The sequence below is a fragment of the Condylura cristata genome, unplaced genomic scaffold, assembly GCF_000260355.1.
Source record: "Condylura cristata isolate star-nosed mole 26May11 unplaced genomic scaffold, ConCri1.0 scaffold00019, whole genome shotgun sequence".
Classification (NCBI taxonomy): Eukaryota; Metazoa; Chordata; class Mammalia; order Eulipotyphla; family Talpidae; genus Condylura; species Condylura cristata.
The window spans coordinates 32,819,324-32,844,618 of record NW_004567120.1 but is presented as its reverse complement, the minus strand read 5'-3'; the positions used below and the strand labels follow the sequence as shown (position 1 = coordinate 32,844,618).

At 40.7% G+C, this 25,295-nt stretch overlaps 1 protein-coding gene across 1 annotated transcript in view; it reads left to right on the top strand.

Moving 5' to 3' along the window:
- SMIM10 (small integral membrane protein 10) overlaps positions 1–25,295 on the top strand; it is a 30,166-nt gene that overhangs the window by 767 nt on the left and 4,104 nt on the right. The gene's annotated exons all lie outside the window — the stretch shown is intronic.

Genomic DNA, 25,295 nt, shown 5'->3' with positions numbered 1-25,295 from the left:
AGCGGGCCCTCCAGCAGCACTGCGCTGGCGCCACGCGGGCGACTGACGGGGGTAGTGCGCCCTCTTGTGGGCTTTCCGGGGAATTGCATTAAGAGCCCATGGGTCCTTGGGATCCTGGGCTGGGGGCGCCCCTGCCTTGCACTGCTCAGTCCCGTGCCCTTGAGAATAGGGTGGCGTTTTTTGTGTTGTGGTTGGCTCTAGCGCACCCCTTGCCAAGAGTTTACCCCGTGTGCCTTTCGCCGGATGGGTTGTGTGGCTCATTGTGGTTGAGTCCTACCTGGAGCCTCAGGGACCAGTGATCTGCAAATCACCATAAACCACTGTGCTGTGGTTGCCCTGATCAGGGTGACAGATGGTGGGTAGCTGGTAAGTGAGGATGGCCCGGGGAACTGCATCCTGTGTCCATGTTTCTGCTTGTGTCCCCCTAGGAGAATGAGTTGTAAGCATCTAGGCAGGTGGGGCTTGATTAGGGGGGAGTGGGTGAGGCAGTTGTTGGCCGGGGCTGTAATGGGGATGTAGTTTTGGGACAGGACTCTGGGATATTATTCAGTTTGCCGCCTGCTATCTGGAATTTTCCTGGCAGTTTACCTTTTTTTTTTTTTTTTGCCATTTGCGTGATTTATTTTTTATATCTATTTATTCATTTGTTTATATTTATTTTCAATTTGTTATTTATACATACAGAACTGTGATACAGGCCAGAGGTGCAACGGCTGAGAGGCTTCACCATACACAGAGTGGGAGCAGGACAGACGGACCCATGAGGTACACTGCTGAGGGGAGCCGCGGGGGAGACAGGAGAGGTCACTACGCCATATGATCACCTCCAGGGCCAGGGATCTCGCACTGAGGCAGCTCCACCAGCTTGCAGTGCTACGTCCCAACCCTTTGTGCTAGCAGGGAGGGCCCTGTGCGCTTTATTTTTGATTGGCTGCATCCTGAAGAAGTTGAAATGTCTTCAGATGGTAAAACCACAAGGTTTTTACCCTGTATTGTTCAACCTTTTTTTGCTTAAACCTTTTAACAGCTTAGTCTGTGATTCAATACATAAATTAGGGGCTTGCTACTACCAGACTGTTTAGGAGTAATTGCTTAAGTTTCTTAGTTTCTGAATTTTCATTCCAATAGAAGGTACACATGGCCAACTTTGTTTTATGGCTGCTATTAGTCATGTTTCCGTGATATGGAATACATTTCAAGTTGCTGTCTTAAATGAATTTTGGTTATTGTGTCATGAAAATTTCTACTATAGGCAGCACAATGAATATAGTCGTCATTATCCACTTATTCCTTTATACACACATGACATGACCAAAGCTAGCAAGTATCACTAGCAAGTAAACATGGTGGCTTTGTTCCACGCCTCATTAAACACTGTAATCTGTAGGCGGCCTCCAGGTACAGGAAAGATGAAGGTGGCTGGACCTGGGACATGACCTCCCCTCACGAGGAGTATGTCAGTGGTGCCAGCCTCATCTGCTTTGCTGGCCTCCAGCACGTCCTTGTTTATTTATGGCACCCTGGATGGCCCTCAGCTTGCTGCCCAGCTGGGGTTAGGAGGCCAGGCCCCAGTGCTGGAGTGGTATTCCTTCGGGAGTTCAGTTCCTCCACACGGTGGGCAGCACAGCCAGACCAGGGTCAGGCTCCCTGGAAGCTGGGGTCACCATGGAGGGGCAGTCCTGAGGCAGCCTGCTTGACGAGATGCCTCATCACTGAGTCTCATCTGTCCTGTGTTAGGGAGCCTTGGATGCTGGCCTGGCTAAAAGAAACTTTCAATATAGGGAGACCTACCTAGACCCCAGTATCTGTCTCCTGAGTGGCAGCACCTCCCAGTTCTCTGCCTGACACAGATCTTAGTCTGTACCTTATCTAACTGAGTGAAAGTCGTGAGATGTTCAGATACCTTCCTGTTGTGAGAAGGGTCCATATCTGTACGGGTGAGAGTGAGGAAAGTAACCTTTAATCTCTTTGTAGTGGAGTTCATACTACATTGAGTCAAGAGGGCACAGAAGGCATTGGATCATCTTGTAAATTCCATATTCTTCCTGTTCTTATCAAATGTCTTTTTTTTCTTGAATAGATGTTTCTTCTTTTGCTATATGCACTTCCAATTATTTCTAGTTAGTTTAAATATTTCTTTCTTCAAATGACTTTCACCAGCTTAATTTTTGTTCTTTAGCCTAAACTAGATGTGATTTTTATAGGTAACAATAAAATTTTAAAGAATATAAAGATGAAATTCTAGAAAAAAGTGAGTATTATCAAGAACGAAATGGAAAGAAATGGAAAGAAAGCAAGAGGCACAATGCAACAACATTTCATGTCCCCCTTAGGTGAAGAAATTGCGTCCTAGTTACTAGACATGGAACACTGTGAGTCCAGAGTGTCATTTCAGAGATGGAAGCTGAAAAAAAAAATTTTTTTTTAACTTAAACCTAGGATAGACTGCAGTAGATAATTGGTTACATATTCACAAAACAGACAGCATACTTGGTTGGGACTGGCAATTTGAAATTCAGATCACAAGTGCCATCTAATGCCATAAATGTGACTAACTGAATCCAGTTGGGTCTCAATGCTTAAAGGGTTTCAGAACCTAAAGTGTTGGAAAGGGAGTGAAGGTGTCTGTGAGTCTATAAAAAGATGAAATGTACAAACGAGGATTTTTAGTCTAGATATGGGCTGTTTTCAAGCAGGGCTGAAAATGTTCTAATTTTAAGATGGGGCCTCCCTGTCTGACACAGGGCTTAAAGACCGCACTATGAAGCTCCTGTCATCCAATGCAGTATGAGATTGATCCCCGGTCAGGGAGCGACCCACATGACACAGCAGACCTCTCCTGTCCTGCCCACTGCTCCCCTCAGCAGTGTACTTCAGAAGATCTGTCTGTTCTGGTCTCCACTCTATGACGAATCCTCTCACTCCATGCACTGGCCTATACCCCAGTTCTTGTATGCATAAATAAATAAATCTAAGATCATGGTGATGGCTGCATACCACTGGAGATATACTAAAAAATATTGATGTGTACACTTGCAGTAAGTTGCGTGCTTCATAAATTATGTCTGAATAAAGCTATAAAAAAAAGAGTTGGCAGGCCAGCTTTGGCCAATGGCCAAAGTTTGCAACCCCTGTTCCACATGCTAGTCTTATTTCCCCTCCATACTGGTATTTCCTGCTTCCAATTCCTAGCATCATATCATCCTTTTAGGGAGAACATGCTGATACCTGCGGGGGGCCTTGACCAGCAAGGCAAGGGGGTAGAGCCCCAGGAACAGCGCAAGGAAGAAGGCCAAGACAGAGACACGTGCGAGAGAGAGTTTATTCTTACAACAGTCATATATATACCTGAGGGCGGCACAGAAGGTACGGGCGGGGGGTGGTCTGATGGTCTAATGTCTTAAAGGCCAATGGATTTGAGGGGAGGGATCCATCGTCATCTCTTAGGCGCCAAAACTTGCTGAGCAGGAAGGGAAGGAGAGTGGGGGAAGGGATTCAGGTGTGCTGCATTCTCAGCCAGGATGTTTACCCTAAGTTCCGATCAAGTGTTGTTTTGTGCATAGGAGGCAAAGTCCTGGTCTCGGTCCCCGACAGATACCCTGGCATGAGCCATGCTTAAGGACCCTGTCCTGGAAATGATGGCTAAGAGCTTCAGAGTTAATACATCTGTTGCTTGGAATGATGATTTTGCTAGGGCACCCGGTACTCCAACGGCTCCCACCTGCCCCCTTGATTCTAACAGAAAGCTAAGTTGGTCCATATGGACAGAAGGCAGGTTCCAGAAGGCAGGAATTTTCACCTTTGTGTTCAAGGCTACACCCCAGCACCTGGCACATAAAAGGTCATGGCTATTTCTGAAGTGAATCACTGAGTGATACCTAAAATCCAGAGGACACTGACTCTAACTACTGACTCATAAAGTGGGAAATAAGCAGTAGATGTTGGTCCTACTGGACCTGTAACACAAACGAGGATATTAAAAAGATATATACACGGTGGAATATTACTCAGCAATCAAAAAGGATAAACTCATGCCATTTGCGGCTATGTGGATGGAACTGGAAAAGATAATGCTTAGTGAAATAAGCCAGCAAGATAAAGAAAAATACCAGATGGTTTCACTTGTAGCAGGAGTGTGAGGGATCAGGAAAACACACACACACACACACACACACACATATATAAAGTAAAAAAGAATATCAGCTAACAACTATAAACCAGAGACATTCTATGGGGGAGGAGAGGGGAACAAGATCAAAACTGGGGTGGGAAGAGCACACGGGACTATGGTGATGGCACAGGGGTGAACTGGTGGTGGCAAGCCGCAGAGATTACAACCGAGATGAAAGAAAATGTACAAAATGAAGAATAACGTATAATATTTATTTATAAAATAAAAAAAGAATGATGGACATTCACTTCTCAGTTATTTTAAAAATTATTAAAGAACTAATGATTCCCAAGAAATCTACAAAATATGTTCAAAAAACTTTCTTGGATTAGAAACTATCTTAAAAGTGAAAAGAGAATGTAGATTAATTTTTAAAATGGCATCCACTAAAACAGAAAATCATAAATATAAAATTATTAGAAAGGATTAAGATGAAAATGCCTTTAACCAAAAATTTTAAATGCTGAACATATTCCAGAAGACACATTCCATTTAGGTTGTATTTGAATTAACTGAACTTTAAAGGTTATACCTGAATTAAATGTTAGTTTAATTAGCCATGTTTTTCAAAATATATTGAATCAGTGCCCTTAACTGCCAAGAGGAAAAAAAAAATGTTGCACAAAGAATTAACACATTGTTTTCTTATTACAGCATTTTCACTGGAGTCACAGAAATTGCTCTCCAAAAATAGCAGGACTGAATGCTGTCTACCACCACCGCATTGACAAGGTCGGATACCTTAGGTATGTAGCCATCAGGAAGTTGCAGAGAATCCAAGGTGAAAAAGATACAATCATCTATCACCCCATGTCTTCCATGCACACTAGTAATGTAGACCTGGAATGACAAAAATGAAGAGGTTTGTGCAAAAGCACAGTACACAGCAACAGGGCTGCTCCTTCTTGCTTGGGCTCTAAGTGATAGGTCACTGCAAATCAGAGATTCCCCCACCTGGCCGCACATGGCAACACCATGACCACTTTGCAAAATACCCATGCCCAGATCCCCCTCACACCTAGTAAGTCAGAATTGCTGAGGATGGGGCCCAGGTCTAGAAATAGAAACTGTCTTAAATACAGTAAGCAGTATTCATTAATCCCTACAGTCATGGCTGAGAGAGAAGGGACTGGGCGAGGAAGCAACATGGTGACATTCTATTTCTTCTGTCACACGCCAAGTTTCCTCTGGGCCTTTGTGCTAATTGAATTTCCCACTCATTTTCCCAAACAAACCACATAATTTGGATCTTAATTATAGAGTATAAGAAAAGACTCTTTTTTGGCAAAGAATATTTCCTTTTAGGCTTCCCAACATACCCAATAGAATGCTGAGAGGCAAAAATATTACTAAAGGAAGGATAAACAGAAACAAATAAGAAGAACACACAAATTAATTACCTTATACACATGCTTATGTTTCAGAGGTTTCACCAAGAGGGCCTTTCTCGACCGTGTGTCTGGTTGCATGGAAAATGAAACTTCTATTCGATCACCCTCATAAGGCTCAAAACCTAAAACGGCCATAGGGGAGAAACTGAATTGGAATTATCTCTTATTTTTTGTAATGTTAAATTTCATAATGGCTCTGATTACTACCTTCACAAATGGCTTGTTGCACTACCTTAAAACACTTTCTATTCAAAGGTACATTTTGGACATTTTAAAACAGGTAACCTCAAGTCATCTTTTCAGAGAGACAGTATATAATCCTTTAGGTATGGAGTCTCTTTCCTGATTTAATAAAGTTCAACTGTGCATCACAAGGCAATCTTTTTTTGCAAGCTGCACTAGATTTATCAAACACTGGTGACATTCACAACTCCTTCTGAAGAGGCAGGAAAGTACAAAAGTAATAGCACACATACGAATATGGCGGCCCGGGCTCACACCCTGAAACTGCCATCCCTCAGTTTGGACAAGTTACTTACTTTTCTGTCCCTAAACTTCTTCATCTACAATAGGAGAGTATAAGAGTAGTATTTACCACATAAAGTTGGAGAGACAATTAATTAACATATAAAGCACGAAGACCGTTACCTGGCCCAAGTAAGTGTTGACTGCTGTTAGTGGTAGCAGTAGCTATAGAAGAAATTGCTTAGAGAGAAACAACTCTTTCAGTGTTTTAGATAGAAGATGAACTTAATATATTTCATAGTTTACAATTATAAACATATTTATAGATTTTCACAGAATACAAAGGTGCCATGGAAGATTTCAAGCAACTGGAATTCTCACGTTCCTGGAAGTAAGGAGTGGTCCAACCATTTCAGAAAGCGGGCACCATCTATGACAGGGACACGCTGTTGTGCCCTGTGGCCCAGCTTTTCCTAGTTTCTTCATAGTCCTGTCATAGTTCCTCCTAGTTTCTATTACCACTACATTTTAGAATGATAGAAGACCTCATTCTCTTCCCCTCCACCCTTCACTCCCCTCCCTCCTTTCTCCCCACATTTTTTGTGTGGCTTTATATAATACCCACGGGCTGATAACTCCAAAATGTATATACTGCAACTCTAACCAAATTCTGATTAATATACCCAAGTGCACACACAAACTATTATGTCTAAAGCTAAACTCTTAACTATTCTTCTCATGCATAATATTTTTCTCCTTGGTATTAATACATCTCAAAAATGGAAACTCTACCCTGAGCATTGCTCAAACAAGAAACTTGGGGATTTTTTTCCAGGGTTAATAACTAAGGTCAAGTCCTGGTTTTTACATCCAGGAAAAGTGAAATGGAAAGCTGGGCTTGGTATGGCTGGACTAACTTCTTATTTGCATTAAAGCTAGAGGACAGCTGCTGAGGCAGACGTGGAGTTTCTACTTTTATTCATCTTTTAAAATCCAGCCTGGCAGGGAGTTGTGGGGCTACTGGGTCTAGCTCGAAGGGCATCTCACGCTGGCAGCTTTCCCCAACTCTCCCCCATAACAGGGTCATACTTGCTCCTCTGCTCAACGAAGTTGTCTTCGTCACGTTTAGGGTGTTCATGATACGTGTGTGCTCTCCCAGTTGTACTGAGGTCTTTGTAAGACTTCAAAAAGTCTTATTTACTTGGTTGCCAAGTCTAGCACCCTATCTTGAGCTTAATTAAACTCAAAAGGATAAACAAATCAACAAATTATTACTTTAGGTATTAAAAACCAGTATGTTACAGCAGATAAATACAAACCAAATTCATCAATGGACATCTACACACACTGAGGAAGGTACAGAGCTGTCTGCAAACCTTATATTAAAGTGTTTATTTTTAAAGTTATGCATATTTGTAATATTTTTCAGTTAGGTTAAAAAATCAATGCCTAGGCCCTCCCTGGTGGCGCAGCGGGTTAAAGCACAGCACTGAGAATCTGAAGCCACTTCCGCATGAGTTCGATTCCCGCCTGCCGCCTGCCCCGGAGGAGACCACATGGCGAGCCAGACCTCTCCTGACCCGCCCGCTGCTTCCCTCAGCAGTGTACTTTGTCAATCTGCCTGTTCTGCTCCCCACTCTGTCTCTGGTGAAGCCTCTCACCGCCCCTGAGCCTCTGGCCTGTACCCCAGTTCTGTACGCACAAATAAATAAATCTTTAAAAAAAATTAAAAAAAAAATCAATGCCTATATGAAAAATTACACACAAATACTAGTAACTGCATTCAATAAATGAAAACCCAGCAAGTAATGACATGAGTGCTAAAAACATTACACATCCCGTTCCTTGCTGTATATTACTGCCAACTCCAGAGGTCCACCTCAAGGACAAAAGGGACACAAATTGGAGCCAACAATACTGGAATAGAGCTAGTACTGAAGTAAACTCTCACCAAATAAGCTTGCTCCAAATTTGACCATCGCCAAATCCCATCTATAAAATTAAAAAGCAGGTACACTGGTGACTTGGTGATGGGAAACCCGCGGGGATTACAATTGAGATGGGGAAAAAATGTACAAAATGATGTAAAAATAAACTGTTATTAAAAAAAAAGGTAAACTGTAATTTACAAATGTGAATCGTACCTTTACAAACAACATTTAGTGAAAAGTAAGCTGCATGAGTAAGGTGGCCAGCATCTTCCCCTGGAGGACAGCTGCCTGCCTGTCCATCACTTGGGCAGTTTTCATAGAGAACATCCACCTGTGAGATAAAGATGCTGTTACCTCGAGATCAAAAGGCACAAATTTTCAGTAATAAAATTAATATAGTTAACAATAACACTGAAGAGCCTAGATCTAAAAATTCTCAGAAAAGAAAAAAAGTGTATGTATGCTGATGGATGCTACCTAGACATATCGGGTGATCATTTTGTAATATATACAAACATCCAATCATAATGTTGCATACCTAAAATTAACAGAATATTAAGTGACAAGTATATCTCCATTAAAAGAATGTTAACCAGGAATAAAATAAAAAGGGGACAGTTACTTCAAACATAATAAAAGGTTAGAAATCAGAAACATGCTTCAATCCTTGTTGTTCAAAAATGGTTTAAAGAACTATAATAAACTTTTTAAAAGATTTATTTATGCACACAAAACTGGGGTAAGGCCAGAGGTGCAGGTGCAGCGAGAAGATTCACCAGACACAGAGTAGGGAGCAGAATAAGCCAACTGATGAAGTACACTGCTGAGGGGAGCAGCGGGCGGGTCAGGAGAGGTCTGCCGCGCCATGTGGGTCACCTCTGGGGTGGGGATCGAACTCGCACTGAAGTGGCTGCAGCTGGCTTGCCCTGCTGCGTCCTAACCCATTGCACCAGCTGATTCCTAACCTGTTGCGCCACCAGGAAGGGCCGTATAATAAACTTTTGGTGAATATATTTCACCTGACAAACATGTGATAGGCATGAGATGATAAAATAATGCCTGGGTTTCATATAGTTTTCGCTTTACTTTTTAGAGTAGTTTAAGAAGCCATAGATTCCTCTCCCTTTGCAGATTCTCCTATTACTATCATCTTGCATTTCTTCAACTGATACATATATTCTATTGATGAGCCAATGTCAATACATTAAATTTAAAGTCGTTTAAAAAAGAAAAGATATACTGTTCTTGTCCTCCCAGAATTCATAAAATGGGGTAAATACAAAGCACGTTGTTGCAAGTGTCAAAAACAAATGCAAAACTTGGCTTCTACAACTTCTAAGTCAGGAGAAAATTTCAGACTGAGAGTATAGATGACAATTTCTTGGAGAAAGTGGGATCTGACCCAGGCTGTGAAAAAAGAGAGATTTGTACCTCCCACCTGGGGGTAGGGTTAAAGACAGCTCAGGAGACAGCAAGCATTTTAAGTTAGAGTGACGAGCAAGGAAACCATGAGATTCTGGCTCAGGGCCAGGGCACCTGGGTACAGAGCATGACCCTCTTGAGTTTAAAGCTGCCAAGAGACCATACAAAAAATTTGGCTGAGGAGTTTGCTTACAGGAGGGGCTCAGTATGGATGTCCACCACACTACTTGGGTACCCACAGTGCAGCAGGAAGTTCGAACCTTGCTGATTCACTGGAGGAGAACTTTTGATGCCCTGCTGCTCTGGTTCTTGCCTATTACCCTCTACCAGCACCAGTGCCGCAGTCATTTGAACAGGCACAAGGGCAGCAGTCTTTGGAATAACAGACACTTAAAGTATGGTGGTTTAAAAGAAGGCCCTAGCTTTATATTAAGATAAGAAAAGGAAACCCTATGTTACCACCCACAGTAACTGAAAATGAAGAAACAGAAGAACATAGCACAAATGCTACAGGAAAAAACCCTGAGAGGTTTCAACCTGAAGTGGAGTTTATGAAAACATTTTTTAAAAAAGATTTATGTATTTATGCATACAGAACTGGGGTACAAGCCAGAGGTACAGGGGCTGTGAGAGGCTTCACCAGTGACAGAGAGGGGAGCAGAACAGGCAGATCGATGAAGTACACTGCTGAGGGGAGCAGCGGGCGGGTCAGGAGAGGTCTGCCGCGCCATGTGGTCACCTCCGGGACCCAGGATGGAATTCGCACTGAAGCGGCTGCGGCTGGTTTGCAGAGCTGCGTCCTAACCCGTTGCGCCACCAGGGAGGCCTATGGTAACATTTCTAGGTATGCTTGCTCAATTATGAAAAACAATGGAGGGCCTCCCTGGTGGCCTCAGGGCTACACTCGGTGCTATCACCACTGCAGCTGATTATGACCTCCCGACCCGGGAACTAACCCACATAAGACACAGCAGACCTGTCTGTCTCACCAGCTGCTCCCCTGAGTAGTGTATGTCAGTAGATCCACTAGTTCTGTCCCCCACTCCATCTCTGGGGAATCCTCTCTCTCTCTCTCTCTTACACAACCACACCACCACCTCTGTCCTCCAACCCAGTTCTTCTATGCATAAATAAATACATCTTTTTTTAAAAAAGACTTAAGAAATCTCTTGTAAAAAAAAAAGGCGGGAGAAAAAATAATGGATGATATAAAACAGGAACACAACGAAGACTGAGTATATATGAGACTGCCACAACAAGAAGGAATGGATCTTAAAAAATATTATAGCCTAATGGGAAGCCCACGGGGATTACAATTAAGATGGAAAAAATGTACAAAATGATGTAAAAATAAACTATTATATTGAAAAATATAGCCTAATTAAAAAATATAGTCTCAAAAAAAGACAAACGCAGTAATCAGAGAATTAGTGAGCTTTAAATCATAGAAGCATAGTGATAGATAATACACAAAAAGAACAAAGAAATAAAAGGAATTGAAAAAATTTCTAAAGTACAAATACGAGCTACTTGGAGTAAGCTAAAATTTACATCATTGAGGTTCCAGAAGGAGAAAAAACCAGGAAGAAAAAGGAGAGTTGAATAAATAGATCACAATCATGGAAACTGAAACAGTAATAGCTAGCCCCCAAACAAAAAACAGGGCCAGGTGGCTTTATGCCACAGAATTTATGCCCATTTTGCTCAAACTATTTCTAAAAATTCAAGAAGAGGAAATTCTCCCTAATACATTTTACTATGCCAACATTGTCTAATACCAAAACCAGAAAGGAAGCACAAGAAAATCACAGACCAGTATTCCTGATGAATATTGATGCAAAAAATCTTCAAGAAAATACCAATTAATTGAATTCAACAATGTTATAAGGACTATACATCATGATTAACTTGGATTTATCCCAGGGAACCAAGGGTTATTTGATATTTTAAAAAATATCAAAATATAAAAATTAATCAATGCAGTAATCCTATCAATGAGATAAAAATCATAATATCAATAGATACAAAGAAAGCTTTGAGAAGATTCAACACCACTTATGATAAAAATACTAAACAAGATTGCAATAGAAGGAATTTGCCTCAACATAATAAAGTCTACATATCACAAATCTACAGCCAATATAATGCTTAATGGTGAAAGATTGAAAAAGTTGCCTTTAAGATCAAGAACAAGACAAGGATGCCACTGTCACCACTTCTGTTTAATTTAGTATTAGAAGTTTTATCTAGAGCAATCAGACAAGAAATAAAAGGAATCCAGGTTGGAAAAAAAGAAGAGAAACCATCATTTACAAATGATATACTATATATAGAAGCCCCTTAAAGACTCCAAAAGACTATTAGAAACAATATATGAATATAGCAAAGTGTCAAGCTACCAAATCTACATAACCAAAATCTGTTGTTTTCATATATAAACAGTAAGTGAGGAGAAAAATGAAGAAAACAATTCCATTCAATCCTTCAAAAAGAAGTACCTAGGAATGAACTTAGCCAAGGCAATGAGAGATTAATTCAATGAAAACTACAAATGACACTAAGAATTTGAATCATGACAGAAGGGGTCAAAAGACATGACCTCATGCTCATGGTGAGGAGAATTAATACAACAGATCCCCCCACTTTACAAAGTAATCCATTCTACAGGATAGTAACCCATTCTACAGACTTGACCTGTGAAAATATCATGTCGAACAGAGGGTACATTAGTACTGAATAATTCCAAGCTTTTAGCATAAAAACACTAGCAATATTTCAAAATTTTTCTTTCAAAAATATTAAAATTTATTTGTAACCAGTTGCTATCTAAATAATATTAGTAATAATAAAGTGAATCTTAACCATTTAAGAATGGCAAAAGAAGAGTTCAGTACATTTGCCATCTACCAAATTATGTAACAAAAATAGATACAGGTATCTATATAGAAGACAAAATTGGCTTGAACATTCAATATGTAAATACATTGATAATGACTTAAATTATGCTAAAATTAAGTTTATTTTTAAAGTTAAATAATTTAAATGAAATGTGTATTGATCATGGAATAAAAATCATTAACCTATGCAAAATAAACTTAGCAGGAAATACTCACAGAACCTATTTGAACTAAATATAAAATGCAGTTCAGAGGTATATAAGAGCGATGGGGTTTTTTTGAAGGAAAGAATATTAACATTATGTCAGTTTTCCATAAATTAAATCTAAAAATTAAGTCAACCCAATTAAAAAGTTGTGATGGGTGTTTGTGACTGGAGAAACTGTGCACACATTTTAAAATGAATATAGAAAAATCAATATGCAAACATAGTCAGTAAATTCCAAAATCTTAAATAGTTTTGATAGGGAAAACCAGGCTTCCAAACATTGAAACATGCTACAGTACTCTAGCAAGTAAAGCATTTGATCATACCTCCAGGGCAAGCTAACACCAAGGAACACAATACTAGTGTTTCCATAGTTTCAAATGTTTATAGCAATGTAGTATATGGATAGAAGAACATTTAATTCAGCAAGGAAAAATGGATTATTCCACTAACAGTATGGAGACAAAAGAGGAGCCAATAACATAACAAAATCTCATCTTCCTCTCAAGAACTACACCCAAATCAATTCCAGGTAAACTGAGTATTTGGATGTAATTAAACAACCTTAGAGGAAAATCTAGTGAATATTTGTATAAATTATTACATGGAAAGTCTTTGTAAGAATTTTTATTTAGCCAAAGCCACATGGATAAGACTGGACATGTTTATAACAAGTAAAAATTTAAATCCACCAAGTTCAAAGACAGCCGTGGAGGGCATCTAACAAAGCTCAAATTTCCATAACCTACAAACATCCTTGGTGTTTCTAATAAATAGCTCTAAAAAAAGGTGGCTTTTTTACTCATAGACACTTGAAAGAAATGCAAAATAAACCTGAGACCCTTTTTTCAGATTAGCAGAGGTTTCAAAGATATTGTGACAATACTTCCATCCTTGTCAAATATCAGCAGCCAATCTCACAGCCTGCTGCTGACAATATCAATTAGTGCAATAAAGCTGAAGCATCATTTGATTATCCCATTAAAATAATAAATATCGGACCCTTCCTGGTGGCATAGTGGGTTGGAGTGCTGTACTACGAAGTTAAGTCAAGCTGTGGGTGCTTCAGTGGAAGTTCGATCCCCAACCCGGGGATGATCCACCAGGCGAGCAGCCTCTCCTGTCTCGCCTGCTGCTCCCCTCAGCAGTGTACTTTATCGATCTGCCTGTTCTGCTCCCCATTGTTTCTGGTGAATCCTCTCCCCGCCCCTGCACCTCTGACCTGTACCCCATTTCTGTATGCATAAATAAATAAAATCTTTTTAAAAAATCTAAAAATATCTGTACTGAGGTGATGGCTGCATGATTGTAAATTTACAAAAAATGACACTGAACTATACCTTTAAAACGAACAATCTTATGGTACATAAATCCTATCTTTTTTTCTGATTAAAATGTATGTTCACCTAGCAATTACATTTCAACAAATGCAAAAAACCTTTATTTGGGTGAGAAAAAAGGATGCTGCAAGATACTGTAGTCTCTAATAATTATCAATGTAGGCTATATTTTTATATGCTAAAGGGTACATATATAATTTACACTTTTATAAGCTGAAATCCATACAAAGATAAGAACATATGCCCCAATTAACTTAAAATTGAAGTCCAATTCTACTCTAGATCCATTTTACCAGGTTACCTCAGAGAGGCTAAATAAATAAAAGGTTGAAAGTCCCCATCCCCAATTGAGACAACCCACCAACCCACAGAACTCACTTTGACTGCTTTCAGTTCATTAGATGTTTTATCTTCTTCCACAATGGCAGTAACTTTTTGTCCAATTTTTGGAAGCACACTGCCAGTCACAACATCACAATTGAAGTAGATCAAGTCATTAATCAAGCCATACTCGCTATATAATTTTGTCACGACTCCCTGCACAGTATTTAACTCGGAGTCACCTAAGAGATGGGTGAACAAAAGGTTTCATCAATTAATCTCAAAAGTAAACACAATATAATAATTACCAATAAGTCCTACCTGGGAATCTTTTATTTGAAGGGATTACCACCTACAAAATGAGGCCTTCACAGATGTCACACGTCATCAATGCTGGGCTCTGGGGATGGTTTCTTAATCCTCCACGATGACCACTGGGTCCCCATTTCCCTCGCCCCCTACCCCCTATAGTAATCTCCATGCTAGTTTGTTTTGGTTTAGTTTTGCCCGGTCCTTTGCGGGGAAGATTTTGAGAAAACAAAGATGACGAAATACAGCCTTGAGTTCCACTAGGGGAGGAGGGATAAAATCAAATCCCTGCCCTCAAATCAGGGAGAAGCGCTCCACAGCAGTACAGAAAGGGGTCTGTGGCACATTCACACAGCATCTACCCAAGATAAATTCCCAAATAAATACAAGGGTTCCCAGGCAACTCCTCTGCCCACACTATTGCCAAGGGCTGAGGACTAGGGTCGCCCTCTCCGCAGGAAGGCGCCATCTAGAGCGCGACTTGAGCTGGGATATCACACCAATGGAGTGTATGCTTAGTGCACGCTCCTGGAGAAGGACAGGATGAGTTGATTACCTTCCAGAAGCTGCAGATGCTTCCTCTTCTCTGCCTGGGGTGAGTTCCATCCCCTGTGGAAAAAGGTCAAAACCTTGGAAATAAGCCGGAACATTGTCCCAACTACTGCTTGAGTGCCCAGTCACACTTGGGCATGCGATAGGCCTCGACGTCCCAGGCACGCTCTGAGCCGCTTGTTTGCTCCTGCGCACTGCCCAACTTCTAGTCAGACGTCCTTACGCACGCTGCCGCCTGAGGAGCTCTAGTTCCTCACGCTCACCACCTAGGCAGTGGGGGCATAGGGAACTTGAAAGGAAGTCGAGAGGTGGTGGGGCGGAAGTCCCGCCCACCGCATGCTACCTTTGATAATCTGACATCTGTGACCAACCGGAAATGGTTTCAAAATCTGACTTATTTGCTACCTCCTAGGGCACTGGCTTTCATCTGCGGAGCATGGAGGCAGGCGTCATCATCGCTGAGTTCTTTTTTTGTTTGTTTGCCTCTCGGCACCCTCTCCTTATCCCACAAATGTCCGATCCCCTCACTCCACTACCAACTTTATAGTGGGTAGTGGTCAGCAATAAGCAAGGGCATTCTGGTCCATATTAAATGATACTGAATTCTACAGACGAGGAGAAGATATTTGCAAATAACACATTTGACAAGGTGTTCATAGCAAACAAACAAACAAAAAAAAAAAAACCGGGTGTATTGGTGGTGGGAATTTTATGGGACTATACCTGAGAGGAGAAAGCATACATTGTACAAAAAGGAAGGATGGAGCCCTCCCTGGTGGCGCAGCCGGTTAAAGCACTGCACTAAGAAGCTAAAGACACTTCTGCATGAGTTCGATCCCTGCCTGCCCTGGAGGTGACCCACATGGTGCGGCAGACCTCTCCTGACCTTCCCACTGCTCCCCTCAGCAGTGTACTTCATCGATCTGCCTGTTCTGCTCCCCACTCTGTCACTAGTGAAGCCTCTCACCGCCCCTGCACCTCTGGCCTATACCCCAGTTCTGTATGCACAAATAAATAAATCTATAAAAAAAAAAAAGGATGATGTAAAATATATATAAAAGGAAAAAAAAGAAAACAACCCTATTTAAAAATGGGCAGAGGATCTGAATAGACATACAAATGACCAACAAGCACATGAAATTATATTCATCATCCCTTATTATTAAGGAAGTGAAAATTAACACAACAATGAGTTATCACCTTACACTTGTGAAAATGACTATTATTAAAATGTAGGATACAAGTGTTGCAGAAGTGTGGAGAGTAGGGATCACTTATTCACTGTTGGTCGAAATGTAAATAGGTGTAGTTATTATAGAAAACAGTAGGGAGAATCTTCAAAAATAAAAATTACATATAATCCATTTATTCCACTTTCTAGGTATTTACCCAAAGAATATGAAAGTACTGAATCAAAAAGATATATGCACTCACCTATTCATCACTGCATTACTCACAATAACCAAGATTTGGAAACAATATGCATATCCATCAACAGATGATTGGATAAAGAAGATGTGGCATATGTACATGATGGAACACTGTGCAGCAATCGTAAGTAAACAGGGAGGAAGGGGAGGAAGTAAGGCTGGTTATTGCCATTTGCAACCACCTGGATGGACTTAGAGGGTGTGCTTTGTGAAATTAATCAGATGGAAAAAGACAAGCCCAGTATGATTTCACTCATGTGTGGTACATAAAGAAACAAAACAAATGAACTAAATTTTAAAAAACAAACTTTTAGACTATAAGACTAGTTTAGTTGTTACCAGAGGGAAGGGGAAAGTAGAGGTAAATCAGATAAAAGAGGCCAAGTGTATGGTGAAGGGTGGAATTGGACTTTTTAGTGGTGGACATAATGTAACAGCTGCAGATGTTGATTTATAATGATTCACACCTAAAACCTACATAATGTTATAAACCAATGTTACTTCCATTAAAACAATGTTTTAAGTAAAAATAAAAAATACTAAATGATTCCATAGATATTATGGAAAAACCAAGTTTTCACATTTGATGGGACAGCCAAATACAAGTTATGCCTCACTCTGTTTGAAATCTAGAATCAGCCGTGACTTTAGAGCAAGGTACCCAAGGTCCAGAGACACTTTCAAGTTTGATTTGGAGAGGATGGCTAAGTGAGTAGTCAGGTGCTGTAGCACCAGGCAGGGTGTTGGGATTACATTGCTACTAGTTTCTTTTGAGGCTTTAACCTTCTATGAGCCAATATGGTCACATTCAGAATATTAAATGACCCACCTTGTTCCCTCTGCCTGTCCCTGTGCGGTATCCCATTGGCCAGCCACTCTGGGAAGCCTTGTCAGCCTGGGCCTGGCCCGCCGACTCACTTCAGGTTTGAGTGTCTGGGGTTGGTCTGTTCTTAGGAGGCTTGGTATTTTCAAAAGAAATCAGAGTGTGGCTAGTGTCTTCTCGCTGCAACCAGTCAGGAAGTCACTAAGTTTTACTCCCTTTAGGTTTGTTTCAAGTTTCAGAACACTTTTTCCTATGTAAATATTGAAAACTTATGATTTGTGCAATCACAGGTTTTTTATTTTAATTTCATATTTTCACATAAGTTATACTTAAGTGAAGAGAGGATTTTTTGAAAAGATTTATTTATTTATTCGTACAGACCTGGGGTACAGGCCAGAGATGCAGAGGGTAGGAGGAGCCACCAGAGATAGAGTGGGGTGCAGAATAGGCAGATCAATGAAATACACTGCTGAGGGGAGCCATGTGGATCTCCTCCGGGGCAGGCGGGAATCCAACTCATGCGGAAATGACTTAAGCTTCTTAGTCCTGTGCTTTAACCCGCTGCGCCACCAGGGAGGGCCTGAAGAGAGGATTTTTTAAAAAAAGTTTCCTTCCAAGTTGCATTTGCTAAGTTGGGTTCATCATGTCCCTACGTGTGACAAACAACATGAATGAGATATTTAGGGCTTCTATTCTTATGTTATTTCTTTTGGTCAGAACCGGAGTGAGGGTGCAGGGTTTCTAAGATTTTGGTGGAGGAGCCCAAAAGCCCTGGTGCTTCTCCAAAAATGCCCCACCGGCTCTACCTCCCTCGGACCACATAGTTTTATGTATTGAGTTTTGATTCTTTAGTTTTTAAACTAGACAACAATCCAGTATTTAACGTGCCAGAAGTATTGCTCTCCTAAGGGGAGAAATGGCTGTCGCATTATAAAATCTTACTAAGCAATGTAAACTTTGAAAGACTTCATTCAGTTTTTTGTGCTCTAGTGTGGTGAGTTCATCATGCCCCATAGTACCCAGTTTTAGGAATGCAGAGAAAGGATGTGGAATCGAAGAAAGTCGCAAGAACCACGATCCCTTAATCATGTTCTAACTCAGCCAGTGCCAGATGGAGAACCATCTTTTCTGTACTCCACCATTTGCAGTAGCACCACCCAAGGCAGACATAACTAATTCATCCCTGACTCTCCTTGGAGAGAATTCAGAGTCCAGGAACACTTGAATGACTACATCCCTCTGTTATCTGAGAAAATGCAGAGAGCCAGACATGGCTAAGGGGCCATGCCGTAACTTCAGAAAAAGGCAGAGGCAGGCTGTTTGTCCAGAGACATGGAGTTTGGATATCTGAACAGACTTAGACAATGCAGAATCCAAGCAGACATGGCTAATAAACTCCTGCTCAACTTCAGTTAGAACAGTCTAAGAAGACATAGTAATAGACTCCAAGACGAACCAGCGAGATAATGCATAGTTCAAGGGAGACATGCCAAATGGATTCCAGCATTGAATTCAGATAGAGTCAAGTCCAAAGAAACAAAGCTAATGGACCCTTGCACCTACTTTAGATAGAATGGATGGTCAGCAGATGTGGCTAATGGATACCTTCACTAACCTCAGAGAGAATTCAGAGTTCAAGACACACATGGATAATGTACCACTCAAACGATATCAGATAGAATGCAGAGTCATCAGACATGGCTAATGGAGTCCTGCAGGATCTCAGCAAAAATTCAATTTGAGGCAAACATGGTTAACTGACTCTGTAGGACCGTGGAGTACATTCAGAATCCAAGTCAGACATGGGTAACATACCCGTGCATGAATATTGGAGAGGATGCAGAGTTCCAAAGGAAAAAAAAAAGCGGAATAAAACCCTGTGCAGACATCAAAGAGTATGAGGGGACAGACAGACATGGCTAATGGATCCCTGCACTGAGCTCAGACTGCTGACTTCAAGTGCACGTGACAATTGACCCCTGCACAAAGGTAGAGAGAATGCAGGAGCTCAAGCAGAAATGGCTATTGATCAATTCACTGACCTCAGAGAGAATACAGTCCGGCAGAAAGTCTAATGGACCCTTACACTGACTCGGAGAAATTCAGATAGCAAGTCAGATAGGGTTGATAGACCTCTGCACATACCTCAGAGATAATGCAGACTCCAGAGCAGACGTGGTTGATAAACGGCAACATGGACCTCAGAAAATGCATAGTTCAAAACAGCCATGGAAAATGGAAGATTTTAATGAGCTCAGAGAAATCACAGTTCAAGGCAGACATGATTAATGGATTCTTGCATGAACCTGAGAGAGAAAGTAGAATTGAATGCAGACATGCCAAAGGACCCCTGCACTAAGAGAGAATGAAGAAATCATGGCAGACACGGTTAATGAGCGTTTCACTGACCTCAAGATTCAGCAGACAAGCAGATAGTCAAGGGCTGCCTGTGTTGCCTGCAGACATAATGCGGACTCCAAGGCACACATAGCTGAGTCCTGCCCATGTGAAAGAAAATGCAGAGACTGGTAGACTTGGCCGATGGAGCCCTAAAGTGATGTCAGGTATGACGCCGTGTCAGGATGACATACAAAGGGCCCCTGCAAGGACCTAGAGAGCTAATGGAGTCCAAGGACGACATGACTAATGGACTTATTCACAAACTTCAGAGACAATGCAGGTTCCCTGGCAAACATGCTAGCTGACCGCTGCACTGACCTCAGACATAAAGCAGGGTCCAAGGCAAATAGAAAAATATTCTTAAAACAGCAGAAATTAATTTTCTCATATTTCTGGAGTCTAACAGTCCAAGATTAAAGTCATTGTCAATTTTTGTTGGGAACTCTTCCTAGCAAGTTGGCAGCTGCCTTTTTGCTGCGTCCTCACATGTTAGAAAGAAAGAGCAAACTCACTGGTGTCTCTTCTTATAGGGCATTAATCCTGTCATGAGCCCCCGCCCCAATTTCCTCATCTAAAAAAATTATCTCCTGAAGTCCCTACATCCAACTACTATCTCACAGGGAGTTAGGCCTTCAGCATATGTATTTGGGGGAAACACAAGTCAATTCATTGTAAATATATGGACTTATATTTTCCAGTACTCTGCCAAAAAAAAAAAAAAGGAAATTATGGGTAAGACATAAATATTTTGAAGTTCTTATTATGTAATTAATTATCAAAAGGATTATTCCCACCAACAATAATGAGAATTATAGTATTGACAATCCTGTTCTCAGCACTGGACAACAATCCTTTTTTAGTTTGGTGATAGCAGCCTATATGTTTCTTATTTATTTATTTTTATTTTTTTTAAAGATTTATTTATTCATATAGAACTGGGATACAGGCCAGAGATGCGGAGGGTGAGAGGATTCACCAGAGACAGAGCGGGGAGAACAGGCAGATCGACGAAGTACACTGCTGAGGGGAGCAGCGGGCGAGTCAGGAGAGGTCTGCCGCGCCATATGGTCATCTCGGGGCAGGCGGGAATCGAACTCATGCGGAAGTGGCTTTAGATTCTCAGTGCTGTGCTTTAACCCGCTGCGCCACCAGGGAGGGCCTATTTATTTTTATTTTATAAATATATTTTTTACATGATTCTTCATTTTGTACATTTTTGCATCTCAGTATTTTCAATAGTGTTCATTAGGTAGGCAAAAGGGGCATCTCATTCCTATTTGAATTCGTATTTCCTTCCCAGCAGACAGACTGAATGTTTTTCCATGTCAGTAAGCAAGTGGGTCCCCTGCTGTGAATTGTCTGTGTCCTTTGTTTACTTAATTAATTCATAGGTGTTTCTTACAAAGACAAGCTACCAATCCTTTGTAAATTGCATTTGTTGTAAATACTTTACCCAGCTTTTGGTATGTATGCCTTTTGACTTCTACTGGATGGAAGAATACTTCTCATTTTTATGTTATCAAATAGTCAATATTTCCTTTATTCAAACATTCTTTACTTTGGTTAAGGATCCCACATGTGAATAGCAGCTGTCAGTTAAATAATAATGCTAATTACGAATTCAGATTAACTTGGTTTACAGACCCTTCATCCAATCTTCCCCAAACCCCAGTTCCACCTCTTTTTAAGTTTCTTCCACTATAAGTTCAGGCAACATGGGTCAGAGGATGATTTCCCTTCAGAATGACTGCTGGATATTTTAAAGATGCTAAAAGATTATGAGGCAACATGAATATGATAAGAGTATTTAAATGGAAAGATTTTATGACTTGGTAGAAGCCTGATACCCATACCCCCCACCCCATGCCTCCCCTTGTATGCCAGTCAGCATGGTACCTGGAGAAGAGAAATGAAACTAGTACAATTTCTTTGGGCCCAATTCTGAATTACTCCCACAGGCAAGCTGTGCACTTGAGTTAGCTACATACAAAGGGAAACACAAGTCAGTCCATAAAAAATCAAGTCAATCTATGAAAACTGCAGGCTAGGAAGCTTTACCAACTGGGAGAGCAATAATTTACATACATATATATATTAGAAACTCAAAACGAGGAGGGCTCTTCTCAAACTTCAAACAAAATACTAGAAACAGAGATATGAAATGATTTACACATTCCTCTCAATGGAGTGAATTGGGGGTCCTAGTTCTCTTGGGATGGAAGAACAAAACCATCAGTGATAAAATGAAATGAATGTTAAAGAAATTCTGCTAGAAATCTGGCATGTGAGAGAGGACACCAAAAAAACAAGGGATGAGAACATGAGAGGGGATAGAAGGTGATGTTTCCTTTAAATCTCAGTTGTCACCAGAAAGTCAGAGGGCTCTGTCTGTGGCTGGAGAGAAGAAAATGTATTTGCTGTTGCATTCTAAGAGGTACCAACAAAACATCACCCTGTTAAGGACACAGAGTACCGCTCCATACAGAAGGCAGAAAAGGCGTTCAAGCAGGCAGAACCTGATTGTTGGTTGTCCCCAGCACAGTTCCAAGTCCAGGCTGAACTAGAAAGTGCTGATTTATGAAGAGGCCATATCCAGTTGCCTTTAAAGCCAGGCATTTTCCCTCCTCAAGTTGCAATGTTCCATTCTAGGAGGTTGTGAATATTAATGTACAGAATTCCTGTTTTATGAGGCTGGTAGGTTAGATGAGAGTTCCCATGCATTTGCAATCAGTAAACTACAGGACCCAACCTTCCTTGCATCTCCAAGGGAAGTGATGTTAATTCCCCTCTTCTGCAGAATGAAGGAGATGCCTTTTCACCCAGGAGGAACCCCTCCAAAGACTCTTATTAGGGAGTGCTAGATTTGCTTCATAGGAAGTGCATATGTATCTCACTTCCAAACTGCCTTTTTCTTGTTGGTTCCCAAAATTTTGGTAGTGACATAACTGTTGTTTTTTTATTTGAGGTCAACAAGGCCATGGAGTGCTGTAAAAGAGACAGTGGCAGAGGAAGACCGACTTGCTCTTTTAGGGGCCATGCTGTGGTACAGTGACTCTAGCCAGGGCTCCCATTTCACTAATGTCCCTAAAATAAACCCGGACTGGGACAGTGTAGTGATTATAGGACTGATCAAGGGGAAAATGTCAGCACAAGAAAATAGTACACAAGTTTTTATATGGGTGATGCTGTGCCCAAACTGCATGTAAGGGGAAGTCGCTTGCTGCAGAGAACTTCCAGAGGCAAAATGGTATGTTTGAGTGAAAGGGCAAGGGGAGGACAGGGTGCAGCTACCGTGTAAAGCAACCTGGTAGCTCTTCAAAAGGTAAACAGAATTACCATATTCCTCTCCAAGGTATATGCCCAAACAATTGAAATGAGCTATTCATAGCAGAGTACTAATAATCACAATAATTGAAAGGTTGCAACAATGCAATATCCTTCAGTGGATGAATAGATAAAATCTGATCTATACAGTGACATAGTATTCAATCATAAAAGGAAATGAGGCTGTGATACATACAGTTACAGGGCAACCCATATGGATTGGGTTGTCTGACTGTGGGTCCTCACCTGTGCACTTAAAGGGACTTATGAGATTCAACTGCACGCACACACAAAAGGTTAATAGTGGGTATATTTAAAGAGAAAGGGAAATGAATAACTCAGGGAAAGAGAGAGATGAATTGGTTAATGAGTCCTACCAGTTCCCAGAGTTCCAACAACCTGATGAAAGCTGGCAAAAAGCCAAGAGACAAGCCAGGAGGCAAAGAGAACCCCAAAGCTCACATGTCTGGTTTTATATCCAAACATGGCTGCTTAATTCCACCCTCAGGTCCCACAATCCTCCCTCTGGTAATGCTGGGATTTGTAGTTCCCGGGTCTGGGGTGGAGTCCACAAAGCCTTTATCTGTAGAGTTCGTTCAGGATATCCTTTCCCCCTATCATTAGGAGTGGGGCTGAAAGCCCAAAATTTCTAACTGTGCAAATCAATATTAGTGGCTGGCAGTCTTGACTCCACCTTGTGCCTGTGACTCCATTTTATTGAACTTCTAACTTTAAAAAAAGCACTAAGTAGTTACTAACTGGCATGAAGCATGTTCCAGCTATACACAGCATTCTTTGAGAACTGTACAAAGATACTTTCTTTTTTTCTCGATAGCAATCAAGACCATCTTGATTAAAAGCCAATGAACTCTAAGGAATATAATCTATTCTTGGTAAACAGCTTGTGCAATCCTATCTTCCTCTTCCCTCCTCTTTTATCCTTTAAAAATCCCTTAAAGTATTGAGTGGCATATGAGATAGTGCCTCTCAATTAGCAAATATGAGGCACCCAAAACAATATCATTTTACTTTGGTCTTGTGGCATTTTTCTCAGTCAGCATCATCATCACTTGATTTTGCAGTTAAGCAGCCTCCAACTTGAAGCTAAGCAGTGTCCATCAGGAGTCACTTCATGAAGGGAAAAATGGTGAGTGTACACTGAGAATGAAAGAAGCTGTTATCAAGCCTCACATTAAAGCTATTGTTGTGATGCAGAGACCTTTAAAATGAATGCATTTCAGCAAAAGGATGGTTTAGATGAATTGCAAAGTTTTTCAAAAAGTATATCATTTTTCTTTCTGAGAGTAACTTGGTTTTCTCGTATCTCAAATGAACTTGCCCCAAACTGTCTTTCTCATCTCTTTTTTTTTGCATAAGACTACTCAATGGGCAAATCGATAGCAAATAGCTATTGATAAAACATTCTTATAAAGTTTGCTACCTCATGAACAATATTCTTGTAAATTTCCTAAATGTGTATTCTTACTCTACAACAGTATCCTCAAAATTAACATATTTTCAGTGGTTATGACTGAAAAATGTATCTTGGAAGCAACTATATACCTAAAGTAAAAAATACATAATTTCAAATAAAAAAATCATCTAATAGAACAAAATACACATCTGTGGACCCAGAAAGGAATTTAGGAACTCTGGATGATATGAGCCTAGCATGCCTGCCATTCATGACAGTACAAAGGAGTTCAGTTTCAAAGAGAACCAGGGTCTAAGACCAATATATATGTGTCTTACTTTGTCACATATTTTATCACCCCAAAATATGCCATGTTGTTATACTGATATTTAGAGCTGTTTAGCAAAGACAAGGAGCAGCATTCACTGAAATTCCCTTATCTTCCTCAAGACAGAGCCCCCAAGACAATCGGTTGTCATAAATCCCCTCCTTGGAAGTTGCATAACCCAGTAGATGACTCCTGGGACAGGAATGGAAACTAAACATCAACACCACATGCAGATAAACCTTGCAATAAACTATCATAACGCCAATTTGTTCTAAAGAACCATTCCATCTTTCCTAAAAACTCATTTTCTTTTCTCTAAGTAGTATCTCTCCTCACCTTCCCCTACTATATAAGCTGTCAGATCTGCCTATGTGGGTATTCACGTTTTCCCCACTGTGATGCCTCTCACAGAAGCAACATTTTAAATGATTAAATTGTCTTTTTTTTTTCTTGTTAATCTGCCTACTGGTTTATTTCACAGATATAGAGGGTGTATATTGTATATAATGAATCCAGTAGGATAGATTTCCATAGAGGGAAAAGAAAAAGACAGTGGAACAATTCACCAA